The sequence below is a fragment of the Triturus cristatus genome, chromosome 5_2 (assembly GCF_964204655.1).
Source record: "Triturus cristatus chromosome 5_2, aTriCri1.1, whole genome shotgun sequence".
NCBI classification, from domain to species: Eukaryota; Metazoa; Chordata; class Amphibia; order Caudata; family Salamandridae; genus Triturus; species Triturus cristatus.
This window is the reverse complement of record NC_140588.1, coordinates 967514500-967537098: the sequence shown is the minus strand read 5'-3', so window position 1 is coordinate 967537098 and position 22599 is coordinate 967514500.

Sequence of the window (22599 nt, the reverse complement as noted above, 5' to 3'; positions counted from 1 at the left end):
AAAATGCTTTGCGCATGCGTGCACCAATGCGAAGACTAATGCATGAAAGACAAGGCCGCATTTGCTTTCTGCTTTAGGTTTAACAAAACTAATGCTGCTTTTGCACATTAATGCTTTTGCTAGGAAACATAACATTGGGATTAGTACAATGGTGGGAGGTTAACAGGGAGAAGTACATTTTGTGAAATTTATAATTGTGTTTCATTTACTTTAGAAAAGTACGGGCCTATATTTTTGCATGAATGTTAAGAGTTAACGAACAGAAATTAAATAATAGGCTGAAAATCGAGCTCTGACAGAGAGTGGAGAGAAAGGCAGTGACTGGCCTTCAAACGAACGTTGCATGTCTGCCAAGTAACGGAAAGACGGCCATGAGAATGAAAGGAAGTGTACAGACTTCTTCCATCGAAAGCGGCAGTGTTAAATAATAAAAATGTAGAAATTCGTAACATATTCCATTCTAGAGGAAATGTGTGGTTTGTGTAATGTGACAGAATACTAGACAAAGAACACTAAGAAGAAGTGATCATGACTATGGTGGTGTGATAGAACAACCCCCAAATCAGCCAATGAGAGGCTGAGTTCTCACAGATCTTTCAACTAGCGAGGGTTGGACATGTAGGTTTTAGGGTATAACTGTGGTGCCTTAGGGGGTGTGGTTAGCTGTGCAGCTCGGTGAGACGCGGAAAGGAAGACGCCTAGAGGGAGATTGTCGCTGTGCGTCGGTTTTGAAGAGGCCTCCTGTTTCCTGTTCTTATCCTGAATCTTTCTTCCCTGAACCTATCTTAGGGGACCCCCTACTATCCCTGGGGCCAAGGGTTGGTATTTCTTTATTCCTTAGGTTAGTATTAGATAAATGATCTGTACTTTGCACAATTATTTGCAAATGTATTTTGTCTCTGAAACGTTTGTCTCTTCACCTATCCACGCCTTCATGTGCATTCATTCATTTTGATATGAGTTTGACACTGTTTGCATTGATATATGTTTTTCCTCTCTCCGTGATTAATGCATGGTTTGCCTTGTGATTCTGTACATGTAATGAGTTTTACCTTACATTATTTGGTGATAAAGACTATTAATTGTATACTGAGTTTGTGGTTATTTAGTAATAAGTATAGATAGATAGTTAGTTATTATTATTAACATCAACTTTAGGTCCATCAACCAGAGGAAAGAAGTTGGTATACAGGCTCAGATAGATATTTAGAGTGATAGATATGAGCCTGTATAATGAACAACTGATTTTTTAGTGTTAATTTAGTAATGAAACTAAATTACGGCGCCTTTAAGTGGATCATGTGGGGTGAATTGTGTTATGGGCCCGTGAATGTGTTGCGTTATTATTGATTATCGATCCCTGATTGGGGCTGGATCAGTTTTTGGTAGCAGTGGATGGTTAATCATTGATTAGTTTGGTAATAATTATTGAATATTGATTACTTGTTTCCTAACATGAAGAGTTAGTGTTTTGTTCTATGTTGTCTAGAATTGCGGGTAACTGAGATCCCGGGATGATAATAATGGTCTAGCCTGAAGTAGGCAGAAGAAGAGTGTGGATAAGTTATCACACTAGAGAAGTACTTTGTTTGTTGTCATAATATAATTAGGGACTATTCGTATGGGAGTAGATTTTTGTGTGTTATAACGAAGGGTCCACTTCCAAAACTTTAGCCTTATCCCCAGGGGAGTACCAAGACCTCTTTTAAATAAAAGTCCTCTTGTGAAACTTTGGCCTTATAACTAGAGGAGTACCAAGTCCGCCTGTAGCTTGTTTGGGGGTAGAATAGCACTGGTCGTTGTTTTACTGAGAGTGAAAGAATCTTGTATTGAAGTGAAGACTATCTCTTTATTTAGTAGGACAGACAAGGTAGCATTATTTTATGTTGTTATTAACAAGAAGTTGGTTAAGAAAAACCTGGAAAATACATCGCGGTATTATTTTGTACAGGGAGGGTCAGTAGAAGGAGTAATAACGACGTCAGAAAAAGCTGTGCTGGCATTGGTCAGATAGCAGGTGCTTAGAGAGTCGTGATTGGTTGATTCGGATGAGCTGCATTTGTATTGGTCGAGATATTCCTTATGTAGGAGTGCTCTGATTGGTTGGTTGGTGTGATTTGCTCTGGTATTGGATAATTGTTAACAAATAGAAATTACAGAAGTACAAAGAGTTTGTTGTTTGTTTATTGAATTGTATTATAGCGAGAAGATTTAGAGAAAATGAAGTTGATTAATAAAATAAAAGGTTTCTTTAAAAAGGATAAACCAATAGTGACTAGAGAGGGAATTCTTATTCCACCTCCAAGAACGCCTGCTTCTTTTATGATGTTGGAATGTGGTTACCATACGTGCACTTGGTTAGAAAATTGATTGAAATACACGGAAGATGATGGTGTTTTAGCTTTCCCAGAGCATGGTACGTTTAATGTAAGGATTCTACAGAATCTGAGAGGACCCATGAATTCTTTAGAACCAAGACCTAGACCTACTCAGTATGAAGCGCTTGAGGAATGGGAGTTTGAGACATTTGAGCGAGAGAAGTATAGAGGTGGAAGGAGATACGGGAATATAATGACTAGATATCCTTTTAAAAATCGGGTAGAAAGATTGAAAAGATGGAGGAGAGCTGTAGTAACACAGGGTTTATATGCAGTTTTAGTTGCTGAAGAATCAACTGGAGGGAAACGTAAAGAGAAAAAGAAAAATGTAGAGACATCAGGTTTGAATTTTGATGATTCTGACGATTCATTTTTAGATGACATTTTGATTAAAAGACCTCCACCATATCGAGAAAGTCCAAAAGAGTCAGTTCTATTAATGGGAAACCACTGATTGCGCAGGTTCCACAAGTTCCGGTAGTTACTAGAGTAGTACAAGAGAATGAAATGGATATGTTGACTAAAGTAAGAGAGGAATTGACTCAGAAAATTAATCAATTGAATCTGACTGCGTAAGCATTGACAGTGCCGGTAACAATTGGTCCTATAGTTCCATTGTATGGAGATAAACAGAATATATCGAAAGTACATGCATTAACTTGATTTTGATTTTGATAGGCTTTATTTCGATACATAAAATATCTTAAAAGCAGTTCAACAGTTAAGAAAAACAGCAGAAAAAGGAAAACACTTTTCCAACAAGACAATAAAAACAATGCTTAATAAATACAATTAGTACAGTTAAGATCAGAATTAAATTGATACGGAAAGCCTTTTTGCACGAATCAACCAGGACCACTTTAAAAATTTAGACACAGCACAAACCACCAAAGTGGATGTGTCGGACAATAAAATACGCAGAGTCACTGTGTGATTGCGAGTTCCCAACTGTCTACAAAGTGGTCTAAGCCAGTACCTCCTGGGAGAGCAATAATCAGGGCATTCAAAAAGAATATGTGCCACAGTCTCGAACCGCGTGGAGCAGAGGGCACAAAAGGGGAGGGCTGGGGGGACAATTTCCATCGGGATATCAAATCACCTACAGGTAGGATCCTGTTCTGCTCGATTTTCCCGGCCTTCTTGTGAGGAACAATGATGGAATGTGACTTCAGTCTCTTATCATTCAAGTCTAAGGGTTAGAGTAGTGAATGGAGCCTATTTACTAGGCACTTCGACATGATTCTGTGCTCTTCCCCATAGATCAGGGCTTGCACACATAGCCTAGGGGATAGATTCGTTAGTATTAGGGATAACCTGTCCTGTAGTGAGGGTATTTCATGGAGCTGTGCTGAATTCAGGCCTGGTAGGCCTCAAACGGGAGAGACTCCATCTTTCTTTCTGCTCCGGCAGCTTGGGATGCTTCTAGGTCAAATGTAATGTTTTAGTTATGAGGTGTTATTCGCTTGGAGAGAACCGGTTCAGGCCGGCCCTTATCGAAGGATTGTATTTTTCTTCATGCCGAAGACACTACATCAGGCCGGCCGGCTGGGAACGTGTCCTTGGTACGGGGAGGTACAAGAATTTGGTGGGCGGCAGGTTACAGGCCGGAATTTTCCATGAGGAAACGCACCTCTATATTAGTGAAAGTCTGAGGCAGTTACATGTTCAGTCCGTAGGCGGCATCTAGCCGTTAGCAGTAAATCTACTACTTATTCCAGGGAAGACCCGAGAGACAGATACTCTCCTAGCAGAGTAGCCAGAGAGGAGAGAGTAGCCGATAAGGAAGAGGTCCCAGTGACTCGGAGAAGGGTGAAGAGAACAGCGCATAGTGGTGCAGATATGTATCCGTGACTGCGGAGGTGTGACTTCCAGGCGAGCCGAGGCACAGACGAGAAGGGAACCTAGATGACCACTGAGTGCAGGCTACACACTACTAAGGTGATGTCGACCCTTTCTTATTAGAGTGTACAACTTAATCTTTCACTTTTCTTTGCAGGTTATGTGTTATATTGTAATGTTATGTGGTTGCGTATGTAATGAGTAATAAAGTACCCAGTTTGTAGTGAACCAACATGTGCTGCGTGTTCTTGTATGAGAGGGTAGCCTATTCTTCTAGTCAGCTGCGGCTACATGAACAGATGTTAACCCTGATCAGGTAAGTGGTAACTGAATAAGGGAAAGAGGAGCCCCTCGAACCAGAGAACAGGCTATGCTTGAACTGGCAGTCCTTGTGTGATCTGATGAATAGTGAGACTGACTCCCTTTTTGTATGTTATGGTGATCATAGGATGAACTTCGTATGAGACTGCCGTCTAGGTAGAGAGGTCTGGATTCGTATGGAATCGCGAGGCCGCCACTTGTGATACTGTCGTATGGGCAGAGAGGTCTGGATTCGTATGGGATCGCGAGGCCGCCACTTGTGATACTGTCGTATGGGCAGAGAGGTCTGGATTCGTATGGGATCGCGAGGCCGCCACTTGTGCTGAGACTGCCGTCTGGGTAGAGAGGTCTGGATTCGTATGGGATCGCGAGGCCGCCGATTGTGCTGAGACTGCCGTCTGGGTAGAGAGGTCTGGATTCGTATGGGATCGCGAGGCCGCCACTTGTGATACTGTCGTATGGGCAGAGAGGTCTGGATTCGTATGGGATCGCGAGGCCGCCACTTGTGATACTGTCGTATGGGCAGAGAGGTCTGAATTCGTATGGGATCGCGAGGCCGCCACTTGTGATACTGTCGTATGGGCAGAGAGGTTTGGATTCGTATGGGATCGCGAGGCCGCCACTTGTGCTGAGACTGCCGTCTGGGTAGAGAGGTCTGGATTCGTATGGGATCGCGAGGCCGCCGATTGTGCTGAGACTGCCGTCTGGGTAGAGAGGTCTGGATTCGTATGGGATCGCGAGGCCGCCACTTGTGATACTGTCGTATGGGCAGAGAGGTCTGGATTCGTATGGAATCGCGAGGCCGCCGATTATAAGAGGTCTTGGTATGTATAGTAGGAATTCCCTGTCCTTAGGTGGTAGATATATGTGGTTGCACTATTGTAAATAGGCCCTAGGGAGAGGGTAACGTTCTGGCTGGGTTAGTGAGGCTCTGATGAGCGGGTTCTATCTGATCCGAAAACCCAAGCAGAACATTTGGCGTCACGAACCGTTTACGAAACCTGTGTGCGTTGTGGTTGTATCGTGTTTGCTTTCGGCGCGTGCGTGGTTTCGTTTGTATATTATTTCTATATAATTGTGAGTGTAGTTTTTTTCCTCTTTCTTCTTTCTTCTTTCTCTTTTTCTCTTTTTCTTTCTTTTCCGAGATGTTTTCTAGAAAGTCGAAATCTACTTTTAAATTGCCCGTTGATATTCCCGGTTGGGATTCAACGCCTTATGAAGCCTTAGCCCGTGAGTGGGCTGATTCTACTGGTTTGAGTGAGAATTGGAATTCTTTTTTGGAGCTGGCGGAGCCGGCTAATGTGATTACTTGTTTACAGAAGGTGCCGGTATCTAAGGGTGATGAGCTTCCCGTTTTGGGGCGCAGAGGTTGGATTGTTCTGTCTGCGTACAGGATTCTGCATGAGAGGTTGTTGAAGTTGCAGATATTGCATAAGGATGTGGAAGCGAACTTTGTTGAGATTCAGAATGCTCATACTTTGTTGCGGTGTCAAAATAAGTTGCTTGCTGACAAACTTGAGACGTACCAAACTATTGCCGAGAGGGCGGCTGTGCGAATTGCTCGTTATAAATACAAGAATCGGCGTGGTCGGGTTTCGACGCGAAAGGTGCGTCTGGTCGTGGCGAAAGCCGGACTGGATTGGAATCCTGATGAATGGGATGGTAATATCTGGAACTCGAGTGATTCTCATTCCTCAGGTGAGGAGTCTGCCAAGCGCGAGACCTCTCGCTCCGGCCGTGATTGTAAGTCTGCTTCTTGCGCCTCTGATGGTGCACCCAATGATTGCGCTCGTCCTTCGAGTGGGGTCGATGCTTCTTACACTGATTGTTCCTCTATGTGTACTGGTCGAGCTCCTTGTGATGCTCGTCCCGCGGTCTCGGTGCATCCAGTTTTTCGGCGGAAGTTGCAGCAGGCTCCCGGTGCTCCGAATGGTATTGCTTTAGACTCTTTGGAGGATTTTACTCAACAAGAAATTAGTGATATTTTGCAGCGATTTCGGCAGCGAGCTGGTGAGTCCTTACTCACATGGATGGTGCGCCTTTATGAACTGGGCGCTGCTGGCATTATGTTGGATGCTGGCGATTGTTTGAAGTTTTGTTCCTTGAGTTCGGATTCTACTGTCCAGGATCATTTTCGTAACTTTAATGTTGGTGGTCAAATTTCTTTGCTTCAATTGGCGACTGAGGGTTGTAATCAAAAATATCCTACTGAATCTGATTGGCCTGTGAATGACAAACCGTGGTATACTTTGCGCGATGCTGCACAACGTCTCAAAGAGGAGGTGATGAAAACGGCAATTTTTTTGAATACTGCTGACAGGTTGCTTGATGGTTTGTTGACATCTTCTGTGCGGAATCGTATTATTCGTTCCTCCCCTGTTGCTTATTAGCAGGTCATGATGACTTTATTGATTAATCAGACTGGTAACGTATTGTCTATGGTGCTGGAATCGGTACGCCAACTCGGTGAGTTGGGTGAGTGGTTTAAACCTGAACGGCAATCCCGGCCTGACACTCGTACTCCTGGTGACAATAAACTTACTAGACGTGATATGTTTTTTGGTCTTATGGCCGATGGTGTGCGGAAGGAGGACATTGACGGTGAGACTACTTCTCGTTTGTGGGAAATGTTTCGCAAACGTGGCTTGGATCGAAAGGAGGGTGCCCGGCGTGTTCGGACGACTGAGTGTGATCGTGGTTTTTCTGACGGTAGCGGTGATGACGACCGCCGTGGGCGCTCTGATCGTCGTGATGATCGACGTTATGTACGTGATTTTTCCCCCCGTCGTGAGAGAGACAGGGAGAGAGAGGGGGAAAGAGAGAGGGGGAGAGATGATTATGTTAACAGCAGACGTAGAGATGATAGGGATCAATCCCCTGAGTTGAGAAGGAGAGAGGATCGACACAGATTGGCCGATCGAAACCCACAGTACAATGCAGAGGACAGGAATCCATTTCGTAATGGAGATGGATATGAACAGGAGGTATCGATACCTGGGAAACGTGAGAGTCTTTATCCTGATTTATCCTGGTACACAGAACGCAGTAAAAATGACTAGGAAATAGGTCAAGCTCCAGTACACAGATGGGCTCACAGAGATAATAGACCCTATGTAGATATTGATATTTATTGGAGACATCGTAATATCCAAAGGGCCCGAGCATTGGTAGATACAGGAGCGGAGGCCACTCTTATTCATGGAAAATCAAAGAAGTTTAAAGGTCAGCCTTTTACAATTACCGGATTAGGTGGAAAGGAAACTCCCGCAGTTCAAACTTTACTTGAAATGAGAATAGGTAGAATTCCTAGAAAAGAATACTCTGTATTAGTGGTACCACTCTTAGAATTCATAATTGGAATTGATATTTTGAAAGGAATGACTTTGCACTTAGATGATGGATGTTACCAATTTGGAACTAAACATTATATATCGTCCAGGCATGTACGGGTTGGTCGTTTAAGAATGCCCCCCATAAAAGTTCCCCAGGCGACAAAAGTGGTTCGTCAGAAGCAGTATCGTATTCCAGGTGGTCATGAAGAGATTAGTACCACTATTCAGGAGTTGGTGGATGCAGGAGTTATAACCCCAGTTATTTCTGCTTGGAATAATCCTGTTTGGCCGGTACGTAAGAGTGATAATTCTTGGCGCATGACTGTTGATTATCGAGAATTGAATAGACACACACCCCCTTTGACTGTTGCAGTACCGGATGTTATTACCCTAATTGAAAGAATCCAAAAACATCCAGGTACATGGTATGCGTCCATTGATATTGCTAATGCTTTCTTTTCGATTCCGATTGCCCCTGAGTGTCAGGAACAATTCAGTTTTACGTGGAACGGGCGTCAGATGACGTTTAGAAGTCTTCCCCAGGGCTATGTGCATAGTCCTACGATATGTCACCGGCTGGTGGCAGAGCATTTGGCTGAGGTACCGGTTCATCCGCGAATTCAGATATGTCACTATATTGATGATATTTTGATCCAAGGTGAAACACAAGAGGAAGTTCAGACCCAATTGGACAGAGTCATTGAGTGCCTGCGTGAGAAAGGTTGGGAAATCAACCCGGATAAATTACAAGGTCCGTCCCAGGCTGTGAAATTTTTGGGTATTAATTGGCATGAGGGGCACCGAGAAGTGATCCCTCAGGTTAAACAGAAAATTCTTGATTTTGCAGTTCCGAGGAACAGGAAAGAAGCCCAAAGCTTCATTGGTTTGTTTGGTTTTTGGCGCCAGCATATTCCTCATTTGAGTCAAATATTGGCCCCTTTGTACCGTGTCACTCGTAAAAAGAATGCATTTGAATGGGATAAACCACAGCAAGATGCGTTCAGTCTGGCAAAAGAAGCAATCCAGCATGCTCTGGATTTATGGCCTGTATGTGATGGTGATGTGGATTTGAATGTGTCTGTACAAGGCCTTTATGCGAATTGGAGTTTGTGGCAGAAACAAGGCAAGAGTAGAGTACCGTTAGGTTTCTGGACCAAAAAGTTACCTGATGCTGGTGAGCGTTATACACCTTTTGAGAAACAGTTACTTGCATGTTATTGGGCTCTGGTGGATACCGAGCAATTGACTTTGGGACATAATATAGTTTTGCGACCTGAAATTCCTATCATGCAGTGGGTTATGAGTTCGACGAAAACTCACCGAATTGGACACGCTCAAGAGGCGAGTGTGATTAAATGGAAATGGTATATACAAGACAGGGCACGTGTGGGACAAAAAGGAGTTGCATCTTTGCATGAGCAGGTGGCACGGGCGCCATCGACTGAGACTGAGAGTGAATGTTCCGTACCTTTAGTACAGGAGTCTCCTGTTAAGTGGGGTAGACCTTTTGATGATTTGTCGGCGGAGGACAGAAACCATGTCTGGTTTACGGATGGTTCAGCAAGGTTCATAGGGACGAAACGGCATTGGAAGGCAGTGTCCTATAATCCGATCACACAAAAATTGCTGAGTACAACTGGTGAGGGTAAGAGCAGTCAATTTGCTGAACTCTATGCTGTTTATCAAGTTCTGAAACAAGAGTTACCTGGCACATGTCATATTTTCACCGATTCTTGGTCTACTGCCAATGGGCTGGCAGTTTGGTTACCGACTTGGCATTCCCATAGTTGGAGAATCCATTCAAAAGAACTGTGGGGAAAAGAATTATGGCAGGAGATTTGGGAAATGCTCCCACAGAGTACTGTTACAATCTTCCATGTGGATGCTCATACCCCGATGGACTCTCTTGACAAATTCTTTCATAATATTGCAGATGAGAAATCTAAAATTGCTGAGGCAGTGGTGGACAGGCAAGATTCTGATATTGCGGGATTGGCGAAATGGGCCCACCAGAAAGCAGGACACTTTGGAGAGAAAGCCACTAGCAGGTGGGCTGCTGATCGAGGAATTTATATTCCCCTAGATTTAATCAAAAATGTTATTCTACATTGTCCCATTTGTCAGCATATCAGGCAGCGCAAAGTGCCCCAAACTGTTAAAGGTCATTTACATCGCGGGAAATTGCCTGCTCAAATTTGGCAGATTGATTACATCGGTCCACTTCCTATGAGTAGGAATTGTCAATATGTTTGCACTATTGTTGATACATACAGTGGCCTGTTGGTGGCCCTTCCCTGTAAGCAAGCTACCCAATTGAATACTATTAAAACATTGGAATTGATTATGATGTATTATGGTGTGCCATTCCAAATTCAATCTGATAATGCATCCCATTTTCGTGGAAAATTGGTACAGGAATTCTGTGTGGAAAACAATATTGAATGGGTGTTTCATATACCATATCATCCACAGGCCTCGGGTCTTGTGGAGAGGTTGAATGGCCTGCTGAAAGACCAATTACGTAAATTAACAGATGACAAGTATAAGAATTGGCGAGACTTTTTGCCTCAAGCGTTATTGATTTTGAATAACCGTCCTTTTCTAAATGCTGAATCCCCACTTATGCGTTTGTTTCCTCCGAATGTTGATGCTAAGCCCAATGAAATCAGAGAGACTGTGATGTACTGGGAAATTACTCCCGGAGCTTTGGCTCCATGTAGAGCGACCCCAGGGTCGGCAGGTTTAGACTTGCATGCCATGGATGACACCGTTATAAAAAGTAAGGATCGAGTCATCATTGAAACTGGTGTTGGTGTTCATATACCAACTGGGAATTTCGGATTAATCGCCCCTAGATCGGGGCTGGCTGTAAAAGGCATTCAGGTGCTTGGAGGAATCATTGATAGTGATTATCAGGGAGAGATTAAGGTGCTCCTGCTGAATAGCAGTGAGGTTGACTTACTGATACATCAAACTGACCGAGTGGCTCAATTGCTAATAATGCCTGTTTTCAGTGGTGAGATCACAAAAGGCACTGCCCCAACGTTGCTAACTGTACGAGGCCAGAAAGGTTTTGGCTCCACAGATAATCCTGGGGCCAGAGTTTGGGTGCAGTCGCCTAAGAATCCCCCTGAACAAGCAGAAGTCATTGCAACCGGTCAAGACAACACCATTTTAGTTATGAGACCAGGGAAAGATAGCTGGGAAGCAGTCCCGGCTGACAAATGTTACTTACGAGAATGAATAATGCCTGTATTTGATTCTCTTTCAGATCATTCTTTGGACTGTTGCTGCAGGATGTGTCGGCGTTGGACTCCTTTTGGGCTGGTACGACGAGAGAGGAGGGATCCCATCAACCCGGGCTGAGTTGAGAACCCGAGTGTCGCGTTCCTTCGCTGCGTGGGATTCGTCGTCGAACTTTTGGATTACATTAGCCAAACAAGTGACTAAAGCCCCTCATTTCTGCTTGACACCGATGAGATCGGTGACGGACATTCTAGCGACTTGTTTAGTTGCTGTCCCTGCTTCATTGGAGACTTTGACTCATATTTTTAATATATCGAATGCTCGCCCCAATGTTCTTCTGGGCGATTTTGCTGCCCATGAGTATTGCCCCTTGTGTACTGTACTGTCAGACCCGATACCCCCCATCCAGTCCCAAATAGTTACCTATAATATCACACAGGGTGATTTGTGTTTTTTTCCTTACTTGTGATCCTAGTGCGATTTCTGAATGTATGCGTTTAAGATTGAAAGGTGCCACTTCATTCACCGCCCATGAACGAACTTTGTGCCTTCAAAGGACACCGAAAACATGTACTTCTGTTCAGAATAACATGACTTGCAAGAGTTTGGTAGTTACCCCCAGTCATTATCGCACGATGTTACTACCTGCCGGATGGCTTTTCTCATGTGGTAATACTTCCTGGCCATATATTCCCGCAAATATTTCTGGAGGCCCTTGTGCCATTACTAGACTGAGCTTGTTAATGTTTTCATCACATCCGAATGCCAACTCTCGTGTGATTCGAGATACAGTGAGGTTACAGGAGGATTGTGACTCATCTTTGCATTTATATTCCAAGTCTGAATACCTTAGCCTGGCTATTTCAATTGTTGGTGTTCCTGCTTTGGCAGTTTATAATGCCAAATCTATTGGGAAAATGGCCTGCTGGATGGTAAAATCCATCAATCATACTTCTACAGTCCTGTCTGACATGCTATTAGACGCCCAGGGTGAACGTAGGGCTATCTTGCAAAATCGAGCGGCCATTGATTATCTTTTGCTTAAACATGGACACGATTGTTCTGATTTTGAGGGTCTTTGTTGTTTTAACTTGTCGGATCATACAAAATCCATTCAAGCTCACATTGATAAACTACATGACTTGACAGAAGAAGTTAGAAAACACATTGACCAGGGCTGGTTTGACTGGCTCTTTAATTGGTTACCTGATTTGCATATGTTACGTCAGATATTAGGAGGTATTCTGATTACTATCGGCATTTTGATTTCTATCTGTTGCTTTATTCAGTGTATTCCTTCACTACTTCAATTCTGCACACCTGGTTCTAGACATAGATCAGTTAGTCTTGTTTCATATTATTCTTCCACAGATATTAGTTCTGTTTAATGAATGTATAATAGACTGAAGTCAAGGGTGAAATGTTCTGCTCGATTTTCCCGGCCTTCTTGTGAGGAACAATGATGGAATGTGACTTCAGTCTCTTATCATTCAAGTCTAAGGGTTAGAGTAGTGAATGGAGCCTATTTACTAGGCACTTCGACATGATTCTGTGCTCTTCCCCATAGATCAGGGCTTGCACACATAGCCTAGGGGATAGATTCGTTAGTATTAGGGATAACCTGTCCTGTAGTGAGGGTATTTCATGGAGCTGTGCTGAATTCAGGCCTGGTAGGCCTCAAACGGGAGAGACTCCACCTTTCTTTCTGCTCCGGCAGCTTGGGATGCTTCTAGGTCAAATGTAATGTTTTAGTTATGAGGTGTTATTCGCTTGGAGAGAACCGGTTCAGGCCGGCCCTTATCGAAGGATTGTATTTTTCTTCATGCCGAAGACACTACATCAGGCCGGCCGGCTGGGAACGTGTCCTTGGTACGGGGAGGTACAAGAATTTGGTGGGCGGCAGGTTACAGGCCGGAATTTTCCATGAGGAAACGCACCTCTATATTAGTGAAAGTCTGAGGCAGTTACATGTTCAGTCCGTAGGCGGCATCTAGCCGTTAGCAGTAAATCTACTACTTATTCCAGGGAAGACAGACGCCATCTTGAAGGCGGAGAAGAACCGAGAGACAGATACTCTCCTAGCAGAGTAGCCAGAGAGGAGAGAGTAGCCGATAAGGAAGAGGTCCCAGTGACTCGGAGAAGGGTGAAGAGAACAGCGCATAGTGGTGCAGATATGTATCCGTGACTGCGGAGGTGTGACTTCCAGGCGAGCCGAGGCACAGACGAGAAGGGAACCTAGATGACCACTGAGTGCAGGCTACACACTACTAAGGTGATGTCGACCCTTTCTTATTAGAGTGTACAACTTAATCTTTCACTTTTCTTTGCAGGTTATGTGTTATATTGTAATGTTATGTGGTTGCGTATGTAATGAGTAATAAAGTACCCAGTTTGTAGTGAACCAACATGTGCTGCGTGTTCTTGTATGAGAGGGTAGCCTATTCTTCTAGTCAGCTGCGGCTACATGAACAGATGTTAACCCTGATCAGGTAAGTGGTAACTGAATAAGGGAAAGAGGAGCCCCTCGAACCAGAGAACAGGCTATGCTTGAACTGGCAGTCCTTGTGTGATCTGATGAATAGTGAGACTGACTCCCTTTTTGTATGTTATGGTGATCATAGGATGAACTTCGTATGAGACTGCCGTCTAGGTAGAGAGGTCTGGATTCGTATGGAATCGCGAGGCCGCCACTTGTGATACTGTCGTATGGGCAGAGAGGTCTGGATTCGTATGGGATCGCGAGGCCGCCACTTGTGATACTGTCGTATGGGCAGAGAGGTCTGGATTCGTATGGGATCGCGAGGCCGCCACTTGTGCTGAGACTGCCGTCTGGGTAGAGAGGTCTGGATTCGTATGGGATCGCGAGGCCGCCGATTGTGCTGAGACTGCCGTCTGGGTAGAGAGGTCTGGATTCGTATGGGATCGCGAGGCCGCCACTTGTGATACTGTCGTATGGGCAGAGAGGTCTGGATTCGTATGGGATCGCGAGACCGCCACTTGTGATACTGTCGTATGGGCAGAGAGGTCTGGATTCGTATGGGATCGCGAGGCCGCCGATTGTGCTGAGACTGCCGTCTGGGTAGAGAGGTCTGGATTCGTATGGGATCGCGAGGCCGCCACTTGTAATACTGTCGTATGGGCAGAGAGGTCTGGATTCGTATGGGATCGCGAGGCCGCCGCTTGTGATACTGTCGTATGGGCAGAGAGGTCTGGATTCGTATGGGATCGCGAGGCCGCCACTTGTGATACTGTCGTATGGGCAGAGAGGTCTGGATTCGTATGGGATCGCGAGGCCGCCACTTGTGATACTGTCGTATGGGCAGAGAGGTCTGGATCCGTATGGGATCGCGAGGCCGCCGATTATAAGAGGTCTTGGTATGTATAGTAGGAATTCCCTGTCCTTAGGTGGTAGATATATGTGGTTGCACTATTGTAAATAGGCCCTAGGGAGAGGGTAACGTTCTGGCTGGGTTAGTGAGGCTCTGATGAGCGGGTTCTATCTGATCCGAAAACCCAAGCAGAACAGATCCCTACTCTGAATTTAAAATATAAGGCCCTATCAAAAGGAATAGAAATCATATCGAGATATGGTTCGTAAGCTACCACGTCTTTAATCCTCAAAAAGGCTACAGTTGACTTGCATTGGCGTGGATCAACAGTAAGTTTAAACGAAACCCAGTCCCAATACAATTTCTTTAGAGTGGCTTTGGGAGGGGCAGATCGAGTAGCCCAAGCTTCACCTAAGCCCAACTCCCCCAAAAGATGTTTAACGTCCCTCAACCATTTAATCTTACACCAGCCCCCCATAGACATCACCTCGGACAGTCCCTCCGCATAGGAGGCTAGTTCAGGGACCCTCCACAAGCGGGCCCACAAGAGCAAGGGTCGTAGTCGAGCTTGATCCGCAATTGATCTACAGCCTAAGTCCAGCAAAACTGGAACTCTGGGTGTACTCGAAGGGAGAGCCATCAGATCTTCCAAAAATTTGCTCTCCGATTTTGCAAGCACGTCAAGATTGCCTATGCCCCACAACTCTGCCCCATACAAGGCAGCACTAACCCCTCTAGCTTTATAAATCTCCACAACTGGGGCAATAAATTGTTTTGTGGAAGTACGATGTTCCTTGAGCAAGGCACCACCCACCCTTTTGTGATTAAGAAGCATCTTGTTGATGTGCGGAGTCCAACACATAGAGTCGCTAAGGCGGATTCTCAGGTAATCAAACTCTGATACCCTCTCCAGGTAGGCAGAGTTCAACACGGGAAGGCGCCCCAGTTTCCCAGGGGGATTCATGATCAAATATTTGGTCTTATCGACATTGATCACCAATCCCCTAAGGGAACAAAACTCCTGAAAGCGATTAAGAAGTTTTTGGAGGCCCTGGGGGGTCTTTGCAATAAGGAGGGTATCATCTGCAAAAAGCAGTGTAGGGATCCGAGTGCCCGCCAGGGACGGTGCATCAGCAGGTTCTTGAAGCAAATGCTCAACCACCCCATTCACAGAAAGAGAGAATAGGGTGGGAGCTAACACACATCCCTGGCAGACACCCCTACTTACAGGAATTCTATCAGTTTTCTCCCCATTCTTACCCCACCGGACCTGTGCATAATTGTCTGTATGTAGTTTTATCAGGAGTGATTGGATATAGGACGGCAACCCCAAACCCTGCAAGACCCTCCACAGTTCCTCTCTAGGTACCAGGTCAAAGGCAGTCTTGAGGTCAATGAAGGCCAAATAAAGACTGCCCTTGCCCAGTACCACCACCTTCCAATACAGGAGCGCCAGTCTAAAGACTTGCTCGATAGTCCCGGTTCCAGAGCGAAAACTAGCCTGGAAATCAGATAAAATCTTATTGTCATCCACCCATTGGAGGATTCTCCCCAGAATCACCTTCCCTACCACCTTTTGGGATGAATCAATAAGGCTTATGGGCCTATAGTTGGCGGGGTTGTCCCGACAACCCTTCTTGAATATCGGGACAACCTCCGCCCCTTTCCAGGATTCCGGTACAGATGCTCCCCCCATAATTGCATTCAATAGGGTGGAAACCAACTTCCCCCATTGCTTAGGATTAGCACGTAACAACTCACCGGGTATCCCATCAGGCCCAGCAGCTTTTAGGGGGACCAGGGACTTGATTACGAGCTCCACTTCACTGTCGGTAAAGAGATACGCCTCAGTGTCCACTGCCTCAACCATCAGAGTGAAGGAGTGGTTAAGGACCCCCTCAACAGGTGTATAAAGGGACAAAAAGTGGCTAAACCAATTCTGAGCTGGGATATTACATGTCAGCAAAGTGTCAACAGGCCTATCCCTAGATCTTACCAAACTCCAAAATCCCCTAGCATTCCTTTCCATGCTTGCAGCCAAGAGGTCCGCCCAGAACTTCTCCTCCCCCTCTTTTTTTGCTGCCTTTAAAGTCTGGGAGTAGTCTTTCCTTGCAAGCCTGATAGCTACCTGGGATTTAGATTTAACAGCCCCAACCAGCGCTTTTTTCTTAACTCTGCACTTTTTTGTAAACCAACCCTGCGATTTCGGCAGCACCTTCCTGTTAGCACGGGAAGCCATGCTAGGGAGAATAAATAGGTTACTCAATGCCCTAGTTAAGTCGCAGAAGGTTAGCGTAATCTCCTCGGGCGATCGGATCAGCGACTCCGACTTGCACAGTGCTGCGGCAAGGAGTGCCCCTATATCCGCCACTTTCTCTTCGGACATAATAAGCTTTGCCCACTTCAGCCGTCTACCACAATTAGATGGGAGAACTTCGTGGGAAATAGGTGCTATATGGGACGATAATCCCCCCTTGACAGTTAACCACTGGCAAAAGAGAGTGAGTGAGAGGAGATTATGATCACTCTCAATGGTAGGTATGATCTCCATATCCTTCAGGATGTTCCATAGACTTGCGTCAAGAAGAATGTAATCTATTCTAGACGTATGATTTGGCCTATTATAAGTATGGGCACCCACTAGGTCAGATTTGGACCTCCCATTAACAGCCCTGAGATCAAATTCCATGTTAAGTGAGTTGATCTGTACCGCCACTTGGGACCACCTCTTAATGGGAGGTAGCGCTAGGGCAGGAATACCCCTCCTGGAGTCCTCCTCACCACTTCCCAATATATCGTCCAGGCCCAAGGGCTCAAACGTGCAATTCAGATCTCCTGCCACCAAAATGCGAGATTTATTGGGGCGCTGCCTATGCAGATCTTCTAGTAAGGATATTGTGGCCGATAGTATACCACCCTTCATGCATTAACAGTCCCAATGAATAGTGTTAGGAATGAGGTAGAAATGGTAGCTGATCAGGCTGAACAAAATGAGACAATACTTCCTTGATTGACCTTCCAGTTTGTGAGTTGATAACTGAAACTCCAAAGAGAAGTGCACAAATAGAACTAAGGAAAATAGTGCAGAATGTTACTCCAGCTTCAGGGAGTTCAATGGGTCCTTCACCAGATGTGTTATATGACTGGATAAGGTGAATGGAAAAGCGAAAACCTCAACCACGGAGTATAGATGTGAGTAAACTGAGAGTGGATTTGGAAGAAATGATTATTGGTACAATAAGTCTAGACAGATTGAGTACTTACCGAGATGAAGAGTTGTTATTTTTGTGTAAAAATATTACTTGGAAAGCAAGAAATCTTCACGAGAAGTTGACAGAAGCTGCTTGTGAATATGGAATAGACATAGAGAAATCAAAAGTATTAAAGAAAACATATAGAATGGATTTGACTGATCAGTATTTAGATAGTTTGAATGCATCTGGTAAAAGATTGCAAATAAAAGAGTTAATAAACATTTTGAAGAAATGGGTAGATGTAGAACAATGGAGAGGTAGATGGGCGAAAAAGAAAGAAGAAACCAATACTGATAAAAATGCGTCATTGTTTCCAATGAGGGAGGCAGAACAAGCTGAAAGGGTGTGTCCGATGAGGGAAGTTCTAGGTGGTGGATATGTTCACGTTACTTGGAATAGACAGGAGATATTGTCCTTTACAAATGACTTTCCTAGATTGAGGGAGAAACCAGTCGAGTGGTACAAACAGGTCAAGAGGTTTGTAAAAGTTTCAAAACGTTTTGTTGAAATATTTAGATGGTTTGTTTGAGGTTGTTGTTCCAGCTGAGTGTAAGATTACTGTTGATCGGCCTAAAGAAGAATACCCAAGAGATCCAAAAACAGGTCCACCTTCGGATGAGGTGATGAAAAAGTACAATCAGGTAATAACTTACCTGAAGAGTAAAATTTCTGCAAAAGAAACAGATTGGGTTAAAATTGATTGAACGACACAAGAACCAAAAGATTTGGTACATGCATTCTACGAAAGGTTGCTGCAGGTGTTCAAACAGTACAGTGGGTTTGAAAATATTGGAGATAAAGATATGGGACATTTTGTATATCGTTTTGTGTTTGGATCGAGGCTAGAGATTAGTAGCATGATTCAGCAACATTTAATTTGTTGGCAGAGCAAGACGATTGATGAGATATTGAGGTATGGTAAATATTGTAGTGATGATATTGAGTCGAGACACAAAAAGTTAAAAGAGAAGATGATGTGGGCACAAGTGAAGGTAGCGGAGCAGCAAGAAGCAAATAATGGTTCACAAACAGATTATCAGATGAAGGGTCAGAATCAGAATGGTCAGGTATCTGGTGGTGGCAGAGGTAGAGGAAAAATGAATAAAGATGATTTGAAAAGGAAATATCCTTGTCATGCGTGCAGAAAATTTGGACATGGGAAGAACGAGTGTTGATATGTTCAAAAGAATAATGGGGTGAATCAAAATTTAAATCCACAGATACAGAATGAGGTGGTTGTGAATCAACAACAGCAACAGCAGCAGGAGGTAGTTACTCCACAGTTACAGGTGCCACAAGCTCCTATGCCAAATAATGTGAATGCTGAAGTACAGAGGTACAGTGCGAACACTGGATTTCACACAGGTGAACAAATTGGTAAGAATCAAAATGTGCAAATGGTTTTGCAATACTTGTTGTAATGAAATGAGAGTGATTCAGACTCATCTCAATGATGGTGCCTGCGGGTGGAGGAAGAGTGCCTGCTTGGCGCAACTCTAGAGGTAGATCAATCAGGTCCATTTGTTGATGGAAAAGTGGAAAGTAATGATATTAAATTCCTAGTGGATACTAGTGCTACCCTTTCTAGTGTGAGAGCAGCAGAAATTCCTAACCTACCCCTCTTGGGAGAAACTATCCAAGTTGTAGTAGGAGTGTCTAATAAACATATTAAAACTCCAATCACGAAGCCAATAGAGGTTCATATTGGAAGATTCAGAGACATGCATCGATTCGGGGTATGTGATACGAGTCCGGTGAATCTTTTAGGGAGAGATTTACTTTGCAAGATGAATTGTACCATCTATTGTATGCTAGATGGTATTGCTTTTCAAACACCAGATGAGGATGTCGCGTTTAAGATGATGCTAGCGAAGCAAGTGACAGAACTGGATGAGTTGTTTTCACTCCTCTCTGAAAAAGGTTTGCCTGCGGAACTGAGAGACTCAGTAAGGTCTGATGTGTGGGACTTTACAGGAAAAGAAATTGGTCTGATGAAAGGTGTGGATCCTATTCAGGTTACAGTGAAACCTGGTGCAACATATCCAAATACACCTCAGTACAAGATGAGTCCTGAGATAATAGCAGGAGTTTCTCCTGTGATTGATCAGATGATTGAACAGGGTATTCTGAGAGAAATACTGAGCAGTCCTTGTAATTAGCCTATTATGGGAATTTAAAATCCAAGCGGAAAATATAGAATATTGCAAGATTTGAGGAAAATTAATAAGATAGTGGTACCCTGTTGCCCAATAGTGCCAAATCCAGCAGTGATCCTTTATCAAATTCCCTGTGATGCAGAACGGTACACAGTGATTGATCTGTGTCAAGCATTTTTCTCGATTCCTTTACATCCGGATAGTCAATATTTATTTGCATTCCGGTTCGGAGACCGTGTTATGGTATGGTGCTGAGTTCCTTAAGGGTACACAGAGAGTCCTTCGCTTTTTATAAAACAACGTTTTATTCATTTTAGAAGGGTCGCAACAGAAGCAGTACACAGCTTATTTGCCTACAACCATAGAGGCCGGCAGCCAATAGACTCAGATATCAAAGCGCAAAGGCCCAGGAAACCGGGGGTGCATGTCATATCCCAAGTACAGGTTCATATGCAATCTCAAAAATGAACACACTCCCCCGCCCAGGAAACTCGATGCCCAGCAGTACCCACATATCATAAGGACGGGAACAGGCAATTGCAGAAATGCCAGTGAGCAATAGCATACAGAAAAGGCTCCAACCGCGCCCAAATAGGGCCCCATTCCCTGTACTGTGCATAGTTCTGGGATGACATCCTGATGTCTAAACCTTTTGTACAGCAACTTTAATTGCGCCTGGTTCTATGTCTTCCTAAGGGCAGCAGCGCACAAACGGAACGAGCAGCACGCCCCCCCAGGAGGCACCCACCCAAGTGAACAGCCCCCGGGGGAGCGCCCCACCACGCCCCCATCACACCCCGCAGCCCATGCCCACACAAATAGATCACAGTGGCAGAAGCATCGTTCCATGAAAATACAGAATCATTTGTCAGGGACATATAAGGCATTAAATGACTCCACAGTCATTAGGCTAACCATGGCAAGGTGAGAACAGGCAGCAAGGCATTCCAGTTGTACCCTAATACGGCAGTGTGCGAACCCTCCAGAACATTCCCTGAATCAAAAGGTGCCCATAAGATAATTAACCAACTGAAAAGAAACAAGGTAAAAGAGGAAACGGGGGAAGGGGACTGGGGTAGGGTGGGCGGCTTCGGCGAGGGGGAAGGAGTATCAGCCACACTATCACTAGCCGATGGAGGCCGGGAGAGCCCAGCGTTTCAGAATCAGGTTTCCTCCCCCGCAAGGTGGGTGGCAGTAGCTGTCACACACTATCTACCATCGGTCGATCCCCAAAAGCCCCCTGGATCCGCAGGGCATACTACATCATCAAAGAGCCTCAGGGCACGAAGTCGTGGTGGCTGCAATCGAGCATGTTCCAGTCGCCCCAGGTGGTCCACCAAAGGCTTCCAGAGTTTCCCAAATTGAGTATCGCGGGATTGGAGACGTGCCGTGAGCAGCTCCATCGCCACCACATGCCACAAGCGGGTAAACCATACGTTTATGGAGGGCGTCTCAGGCTTCTTCCAATACAGTGCCACCGTCTGTTTGGCAGCACACAGCGTGTGGAGGCTAAGGTGCCGGTCGCGACCCGTCATGGCTCGCGCAGTCGCTGGTCTGAGGCCCAGAACAACCACCAGCGGATCCGCAGGCAGGGGGTACCCCAGAACCCGTTTGATATGGCTAAGGATCTCTTTCCAAAAGATAGCCAGGAGGGGACACGTCCACCAAATATGAATAAAGTCACCCAGCGCCTGGGTTCAGCGCCAACATAAGGGAGATGTCTTAGGAAACATTTTCTGGAGCCTGACGGGAGTGTAGTACCATTGAGTCATCACCTTATAAGCTGACTCCTGCTGGGGACGCTACGTAAAATTTTTGGGATGTCTCTCCAATGCCTTGCCCACTGAGGAGGGGTAACACCTGAGCCGGAAACGTTCTGCCATCGCAGTTGGTATAGGTGAGGGTCCGGGCGCTGTGAACGCTGCAGTACCCCGTAGATGCGGGAGATCAGCCCCTTATACGCGCCGAATGTACGAGCTAGCTGTTCGAACGGGGTGAAGGGTCGTGTGGCTGCCTGGATCAAGGAGAAGCCCTGGATCCAGTGCCGAAGTTGAATGTACTGGAATTTGTCGTTTTCCTTCAGCCCAAATTCTTGCTGGCATTGAGCAAAGGATTTAAGACTACCGCCCGTGAAGAGGTTCCCGATCGTCCGACAACCAGTTTCCGTCCAGTTCGCAAAATAGGGCGGACGGCACGCCGGGGGGAACTGCGGGTTGCGTGCAATCGGGGTGTGTGGGGACGGGAAGGTGGTAAGTCCCCTGCGAACTGCCACCCTGTCCCAGATCTCAAAAATCGTCTTGGTGGGTACAGCCAGATATGCGCTACGATGACGCGCCTCCCAGAGCAACCAGGCATGGTCCCACAGTGGGTGGCAGGTGACTGCCCGGTCCATGTGGAACCACACCTTTTCGCTCTCCCACGCTCCCCACTCCAGGACATAGCGGAGGTGTGACGCCCAGTAGTAGTCGAGAAGGTTCGGGCATGCAAGGCCACCCCTATCGAGAGGGAGCTTCAAGATTTTATTGGAGAAGCGCTGCTTCTTTCCGCCCCAAATAAAGGTAACAAGTTCGCGTTGGAGCCCCTGAATCTGGTGTTCCAGAATAGGTGTCGGCAACGTTTGAAAGAGGTAGAGGATCTTCGGCAAAATTGACATTTTCACCGTGTTGAGTCGCCCGAGTCAGGAAAGTGGTAGGGCCTTCCACACACGCAGGTCCATCAGGACTGAGAGCTTGTACTCCTGCCAA